Consider the following 8,404-nt stretch of genomic DNA (forward strand, 5'->3'; position numbering starts at 1 on the left):
CTGGGCGGAAGTCGTCGCTCCCAAGCCACGAAACACATCCACACCGATCACACAAAATCCAGAATAACAGAGAGTCATTGAGGGAAAGTAGACAGCAAAAACAGCGTCTAACCGACTACGAGCACAAAATCAAAACTTTAATGAAAACAGTGGCCATGCTTGAATCGGCACACGCGGCGACCTGTGAGCGATCGCCACAATCTCAATTAACACAGCTAAGCACTCTCACCGGACATCCGCCACTACAAACACAACTGCCCCCCTCCCCCCAAACAACAGAGCCAAAGCAGCCTCAGGCGCATTCACCGTCTGAGAGCAACCTGGTAACCCAGGACGAATTGCGACAAGCACTGCAACAAACACAACAACAAATAATACAACAAATACAGCAACTATTTGAACAGTTTTTGCGGAATTCCAAGACTTAAAGAAATACGTTAACGAATCCCTAACCAAGGAACCCAAGCGTAAACGAAAAAGTAGCAAAATACCCTCTCAGACAGATGACGGTAGCATGCTAACTTCCGACACAGACAGCACAATACCCTCTAAGTCCCATCATGGCCCGTAAACCTAAAATGGAAACCGAAAGCATCACGATCTGGTCTTGGAACTGTAGGTACATTAAAAGCAAGCACGCATCCCTCTCGCTACACGTACAGGCGGCCCTAGTACCCCGGGATATTGTCTGCCTGCAAGAGGCGGGAGAGCAACCGAAGCGAATTATGAGGTATAAAATACAGTACGACCCCAGCTACCATAGGGTGGTCACGCTCGTCCGCAAAGATTTGGCAACAACCCTCACAGTGCACCCCGGTGAGGAAATCCCACATCTCATCACCACGATATGGCCTGTCAAGAAGGGAAGACCTTAACAAGTCGTATGCAACGCATACAGTATACGCCCCCCCCCCGCGGCAGAAAGGCTGACTTCACGTCATTGTTGCGGCACCTACAGGGAATGCTGGAACACCGCGATCGCCTAATTATGACCGGATATTTCAATGCAAAGCACAACATGGGGGCTACTCGAAAGCAGACACCAAGGGCACCAAGCTCCTAGAAGCCATATAGCGCCACGAATACACTCTAATTACTGTACCAGGTACGCCTACTCGAATAGGAAACAGCTCCAGCAGGGACACGACCCCTGATCTCACCATCACCAACGATACCGTGGGAACAAGCTCGAGGGTCCTAGACGACTCGCTGGGTAGTGATCACTACATTATCGAAATCACCAGCGCCTCCGCCAAACTACGCCGACCCCTAGGGAAAGCCAAAATTACAAATTGGCCTAAGTTTAGGGAGAGACAACAGCTCGATTTCGATACAAGTCCGCCCTTCCCGGAACATCAAGGCCGCTTGAACACGATCAAGGAGTGGACCCAACGCATCAAAGAACTATATGACGCTAACACTAAAGTGTACCGAACCAATACCGACACGCCGGCAATCGACAGCCATCTGATACACTTATGGGAAGCATGCAGAGGCCTCACAAAAAGATGGCGCAAACAGAAGCAAAATCGCAAACTTAGACTTAGGATATGAAACGTCACAAGACAGGCCTGCAATTATGCCCTGAAGGTTCACAGGGACAATTGGCGCACGTTCTGCGATTCGCTTAAAGGCACGCTAAGCACCAGAAAGGCGTGGAACATACTCCGCAGCATCATCGATCCTTCAAATACGAAAACAAACAAACACAACCCTACAAAAACTCGTTGACGAATATCCGGGAACCCAGGATGAACTCTTATAGGAACTACAGCAAACATACACGGGAATCCGGACCGGGCATCCGAAACCATACCCTCAATATCCGGGACCTCCGAGCGAGATACTTGATCCACCCATCACGTATGCGGAGGTGTACGCGGATGCACAGAGCTTCGAGAAAAAACACGGCACCGGGTCCCGATGGGTTCACCAACGCCATCATGAGAAACCTAAGTGATGAAACCCTGCGAGCCTTTACAAAGCAGCTGAACGAAGAAATATGGACACCGGGCGGAACATTACCCGAGGAATGGACTACAGCTCACATAGTCCTTATACCCAAACCGGGAAAACCGCGCAGGCTCGATCAATTACGACCGATCTCGCTTACGTCTTGCCTGGGCAAGCTTCTTGAACGAATTGTACTCACTCGAATAGAACACATGGAAGAACATGGACTACACCCCAATTGCATGTACGGATTTCGGAAAGGCATGTCAGCACAGGATGTCTTCCTCCTGCTCAAGGAAGAGGTCCTCAACCCACAACCGGGCAGAAACAACAACATACCCCTAGCCCTTGACGTGGAAAAAGCATTTGATAATATAGCACACGAAACCATCCTAGATGGCCTCGCCGCCATAGGATGCGGAGAGCGGGTATACCATTATACCGTGGCTTTTCTCAGCCACCGTAAAGCCCGCATCGGCATAGCAGGCCTACAATCAGACATATATGATCTACCTCAGACGGGTACTCCGCAAGGATCAATAATATCTCCTTTCCTCAACATCCCGGACTTAGAAAACTTGCTTTACAACTGGAAAACATCCCAAACCTCGCATGTGCCTTCTATGCCAAGGATATCACCCTATGGCCAACCAAGGGTTCATACGGCGACAGAGAAAACACATTAGTCACAGCTATCGCACACACCAAGTCATACCTAACCACAGCAGGAATAAGGTGTGTCCCACACAAGTCGGAGTACCTTCAAGTCCGGCCCAAGCAAACTAAGGAACATCGAGCCCCGCCAACACATCTCGACATTGCCGGGCAACGTATAAAACGCGTCCCGACCGCACGCATACTAGGTATGCACGTCCAGCAGAACAACGACATAAAGGTAGCCTCAGAGAAATTAATCACGTTATAAGAAGAACCGCATCACTCATCGCCAGAGTAGCGCGCAGCTAAGATGGTTTCACAGAGGACGATATCTTAAGACTGGTACAAGCCCTTGTCATCAGCCGTGTAACGTACGCACACCCGTCCCGTATCAGGTCAAGCGCAAAAGCGAGACAGAGCGCATGGACACTCTCATAAGAATGGCGTACAAAACGGCTTTACAGCTACCGTCATGCACAAGCACAAAGAAATTACTAGCGCTAGGTGTATACAACACCTTTGAGGAGCTAGCAAGTGCCTCGATCATAGCGCAGAGGGAGCGCCTCAACAAGACTCAACAGGGAAGACACCTTCTTCAATGGCTAGCCCTTACAAAAATTTTTAGTAACATTTTATAAACCGTCTTTAGACAAATGTTACTAGAACCTATCGACATTCTATAAACCGTCTTTAGACACCGTAACAACTTCCTAGTAACCTCCTACCGACTATTGGCCACCGATATTGAATTGAAAGTATAGATATAAAATGTCGATAGAATTCTTACCGACTGCTTATTATCTTATGTCGGTAGAAAGTGTCAACTGTGAAGCGACTATTTATTGACTACCTTTGTACATCCTAACAACATGCTAGTAACATCCTGTCGACTATTCGCCACAGACAAATAGTTCACAGGATGTTACTAGGAAGTCGTTAGGATGTATAAAGGTGGTTAATAAAAAGTCGCTTTACAGTCTTTAGGAAGTACATAAAAATTTTATTCAGAGGTAATTACTTTTGCAATTATATATTGCAAAAATAAGCTTTAATTATCTCTGAATAAAATCTTTATTTACTTCCTAAAAACTGTGCAGCGACTATTTATTGACCACCTTTATATATCCTAACGACTTGCTAGTAACATGCTGTCAACTATCTGTCTGTGGCGAATAGTGATTGCCAAGTGGCCAGGTGTGACATGCAACAGAAGAAGACAGGTTTACATTTGTGCTTGAACACATCCATTTAATATCCCCGGGCTAGTAATGAGGACGAGTTCTCCAGCTGCCCTGGAAGTAGGCTGAAATGTTGCGTTGTGTAGTCTAGAAAAGAGAAGAAAAAAGGCAATATATTAGTTTTGCTACAGTTACATTGCAACACACCATGCATCTGTTTCTTAAAAAGGAAGTGCACAAGACACAAGTTTTCAACCCTGTGAGCTCTAAACATCTCCACCTGTTTTTTGCAAAGTTCTAAATTCATGAAATGACTGAATTAGTGCATTAGAGCTGGGAGCGTGATGCATGTGCGTAACACCAACAGATGCATGACACATAAGCTCTATCATACCAATTGTCATCTACAAACAAAAGCTGTAAATCAACTTCAGTTTAATGAACTTCGATATTCGTATTGTGACCAGTACATGGAAGTTTCATGTGTGAATTATCTTAGGAAAGGCAAGGTGCCAGTCAGAACTGTGCTGCAGCTTTGCTTGGGCACAGGTACATAGAAGAGTTGACTTTTGTGTTGCACTTAAGAACCACGAAATGATACAAGCAACATGTAAGCAGTTGAACAGGCATTATGGACGTTCTAAAGCAAGATTAGAAAATGCCTTTGCTGTGCAGGCAGACATTGTCAAAGCGAGCTTGTTACTAAACATGTTAGCTTTCCACAAGACAGGATATTATATTATCAGTGCATTCATATGACCAGGGCCTCTATCACAGAAATATATATGCCAACAGTAATGACAATTTTCTAGTTATGGTGGCAAAGCTTGCATTATAATATGCTATTATAATCAGGTTGATAGCTATTTTAGCTGGAAAGAAAGGAGTATACCCTAAGATAGCACTGAAATTGCCATGAAAGGAGTTTTGTTGAAAACTGCATGAAGAATATTAAGATGCTTCTTTGTGACACACATACCTAGTATGGTGTTGACCTTCTTGGAATCCAACGGATCCTTCTGTGGAAGGCATTTGACAGCCGCCAAAAGAAGGACCTCCCTTTAACGTCTTCTATTGAAAAAGGGGCTTTAAGGAGGCCCTCCGCGAAGTGAAAGCCCGAGTTGTTAGCATCCAGGCACAGCCTCTTCAGCAGGCCCTTTTCAACATATACACCGCCACCGATGTCTACCTGTGAAACAATACAAGCACAGATTCATTTTATACACGTATGATCAAGGAATGGTTAGGAAATAGGGTAAAGTTTGCAAAAACAGAAGTAGCTGCTCTTGTTGATTCGGTTTAAAGAACAAAGCAGCCTTACATATACCATACATGCATTGTACTGAGCTGTGTACTTTTACGTAAGACTGGAAAGTATTGGGAACTTCAATGCTAAAGAAAGACATGCATCTGCCTAGAACTAAGCAAATGTGTGCCACCCCTTGACACAGAGTGAGATCTGGTGCTGTTTTAGTGATTAGCAGACATTGAAAGCTTCAAGCCTTATCGAGTATTGGCCAAGCTGTGCTCGATTAGTGACACACAAGTGCTTGAGAACTATCAAACAAGATGCAATCGTCTTCAAATACAATTCTGACTTCCCCTTGCAGACATGCAGTTTTCAATTTACTGACTGCACTTGGGTGCAAAGATTTTGTCTGACAGAGTGAATAAACCACATACACAAGCAGCATTTTCACAGTTAGCATAGTCTTTAATAGGTACTGATACCTTCAATTTAGAAAGCCCTGTATATTGGGCCTCATCAAACTAATTTCATAAAAGGTTTGTCAAGGTAGAAGCATAGAACTTTATAGTCATTAGAAGACAGGTGAAAGGAGTTAATTATTGCAATTATTACTGAAAATTAAATTTTAGACAGCTCATCCCAATGAGAAATTGATGCAGGCAGTTTGTACATGACATGTCACATAAGCATTTATATATCAAAAATAGGGATTAGAGAAAACCTTCCCTTGGAGGTTCATTAGTGCAAGCAGCCATGCCCTCGAGGAGACATAACTTCTTTTTCTGTAGGCAGAAAGAGGCTCGAGTATTTTATTGACACATATATGTGCCCATGCATATATGTTATCTCTGTTGTAAACCTTTTTTTCATGTACATGCAAGATGTGTTTATAACATCTCATTGTGCACAAAATTTGCGTAATAATTTAAAGACCGCGATTTTGTAGCGATGCTATTCCTTTTCGCTATTAGTTAGTAGTCTGACCGACGCCCCGGCCCGTGCTACGTACTGCAACTGCCGGCCGTTAGCGGTGGGCGAGAAGAGTGATATAGAATTGAGGGGTAAGTAACGCTACAAAATCGCAGTCTTTAAATTATTACGCACTGTCGTAACCTACGATTGCAAGAGCTGACATCTCGTTATTAAGATTTGGTTGGTCTGTGTTTCTTAAAGGCCGGCGTCTGATTGAAATGTCTAGGTAAAAATAAACCACGTTATTGTAATATCGGCCTATATACGCTCTGTAACATAGAAGACAAATACGCGAAGACACTCAAGAACATAAACAATACACACAGGTTCTCGCGACGCGGACCTCCAAACCGAACTGTGTACATACAAAAACCTTCATACAAGCTTCTATCTGCTTAAGCGTCAAACATAGCAACCGTGTGTCAACGCGCGAAGCCCATGATACATCGACGTATACATTACACATGTGCTGTACTTGCGGGAATGCCTATATAGCGAATAACTTCTTGCCAGGAAACTACCGAACGAACACCAACTTTTAATGTGTTTTCATAATTGTGTGCCCATTCAGGCATAGCAATCAAGGCGGGTAGCAGAATGCAAGTACGCTGTACATCAGAGGAAGCTTTCGTGAAATTGCTTGCTAAATGTGCACAGCAACATGGCTAACATACGATAGGAAAGCGCTTTGCTCTAGCTAGTTACACAACGCTCATTACGTAAATCATAAGCTTCAAGAATGCGCGCAAGCGCCAAACTTGCTTACCTTTCAAGACTTGGCAAACGCTCCTTCGTCTAACAGGTACAGAGGCACCGACGTTTCTCTGGCGCAAGCACTGTAGAACTTCCGATGAACTCCAGCTCCACAAAAGCACAACCTTCAACAGTCTTCCATACACTACGATTCGAAGCCCCAGTACCAGACTTTTTCACGAGAGCGCGGGCAGGCAGCTCGGCAGAACAAAGGCAGCTCGGACGGGCGCTGTACTAGGGCACTCACTGTCGACACTGGTGGATCGCTCGAAACACACGGCGAACTAATGGCGTTACACGAGTCCGGAGGGTTCGGGATGGTTACTGCACACGACAAGGAGCACATTTTGTCTAGGCACTTCTAAAATATAACTCAAATACCACCTAAATGCAAGAAGCATTCACTACTACCAACGTGGTGGGTCGACCAAACAAACACTACCGTAGCGCCACTCTGCGGTTTTCTGAAAAATGTATCTTAAATGAAAAAATTGCGTGTTTTTTCCTAATAACATTTCGTAGGGTCCTTTAATAGATTTGTTGGGTCCAAAAGTGTGTATATTGTACTTTGTGACACGAAGTTTAAGGAAATGTATATATAATAAAAACGAAGCGGATGTTGCCTTCAAGATTCGCAATTGCTTCAGGTGCATGCAGCTTGCAAAAGCACGGCCTTCGAGATCAAACTTTGTCACTCAAAGGAAGCCGTAGCTGGGAGGCGGACAGGCATTTAGGCCCCAATCGTTGGGTTTAGTGTCTAGGTAGGCTTTCTTATTTATAAAGAATATACAGGGACTTAAGCCGAACCATGAGCGAGCTATACAGACACACGCGGTACGATTCGGTGTTCGATCCGACGTGCGGCGCTGCAGGCTCCGGCGATTCGGGGGAGGGGGGGGGGGGCACACGGTGCGTGCACATGTGCAATGTGCACATGGCGTGCATCCGAAAGATTGAGCGGCGCGTAAGCTCCGCCCACATCCAGCTCCCCAGCTTGAGTTCATATCCACGTCGAGAAACGCAATACAAACAGCTCTCCACAACACTGCTTCGCTTTACGCGAACACTGTCGATAAAATTATCCCCCTGCGAGTGACAGAACACTTCACGACGGCGCGTTGTCCGCTGACGGCTCCACTAAAGCCAGCGATAGGGCCGGTAGGCATAGCTAGGCGGACGCTGCGGCCGACGGCGCTTGCGATCCAGCCCGAGCTCGTCGAAGAGTGCTTATTTTTGCCAAAACAATTAACACTGTACACATTAGGTCGGTCGTAATTAAATACAATTGGTTTACTCGACGTAGTCGTTGCGAAGGGGAAACGTGCAAGCGAAGCGAGCGGCCTCGCTCAGACGGTCGGTGTGTGATGTCTGCCCGCGAAATGCCCTCGCGTCGCGGCTCCCGATCTCGCCAGTCGTCCGATCCGGCGCTTCGGCACGGCAAAACACCTCGATTCGGGCTGCCGTTTCGGCGCGTCGGACGCCGGGTCGGACACCGAATCGGACTGTGTGTCTCCCGCTTTGGTTGGCGAACACGAGCCGATCAGCGCGCCGTCCGTGCAGCTCCGTCTGCTTGCAATGGTGCATGGCCTACAGACTTCTTTGACACCTACTGAGCACGAATTCATGATCACCGCTCATATGC

The 8,404-nt window shown here is 46.0% G+C and overlaps 1 long non-coding RNA gene across 1 annotated transcript; it reads right to left on the reverse strand.

Annotated features, from left to right (window-relative positions):
- Positions 1 to 3,769: 3,769 nt before the first annotated feature.
- Positions 3,770 to 7,174, reverse strand: LOC142578027 (uncharacterized). Its single transcript, XR_012827137.1, has 3 exons — positions 6,776 to 7,174; positions 4,768 to 4,977; positions 3,770 to 3,935 (listed from the first exon to the last, which is right to left on the reverse strand). It is a non-coding gene; the product is annotated as an uncharacterized LOC142578027 (long non-coding RNA).
- Between the last annotated feature and the right edge of the window lie 1,230 nt (positions 7,175 to 8,404).

The sequence above is a fragment of the Dermacentor variabilis genome, chromosome 4, assembly GCF_050947875.1.
Source record: "Dermacentor variabilis isolate Ectoservices chromosome 4, ASM5094787v1, whole genome shotgun sequence".
Taxonomy (NCBI): domain Eukaryota; kingdom Metazoa; phylum Arthropoda; class Arachnida; order Ixodida; family Ixodidae; genus Dermacentor; species Dermacentor variabilis.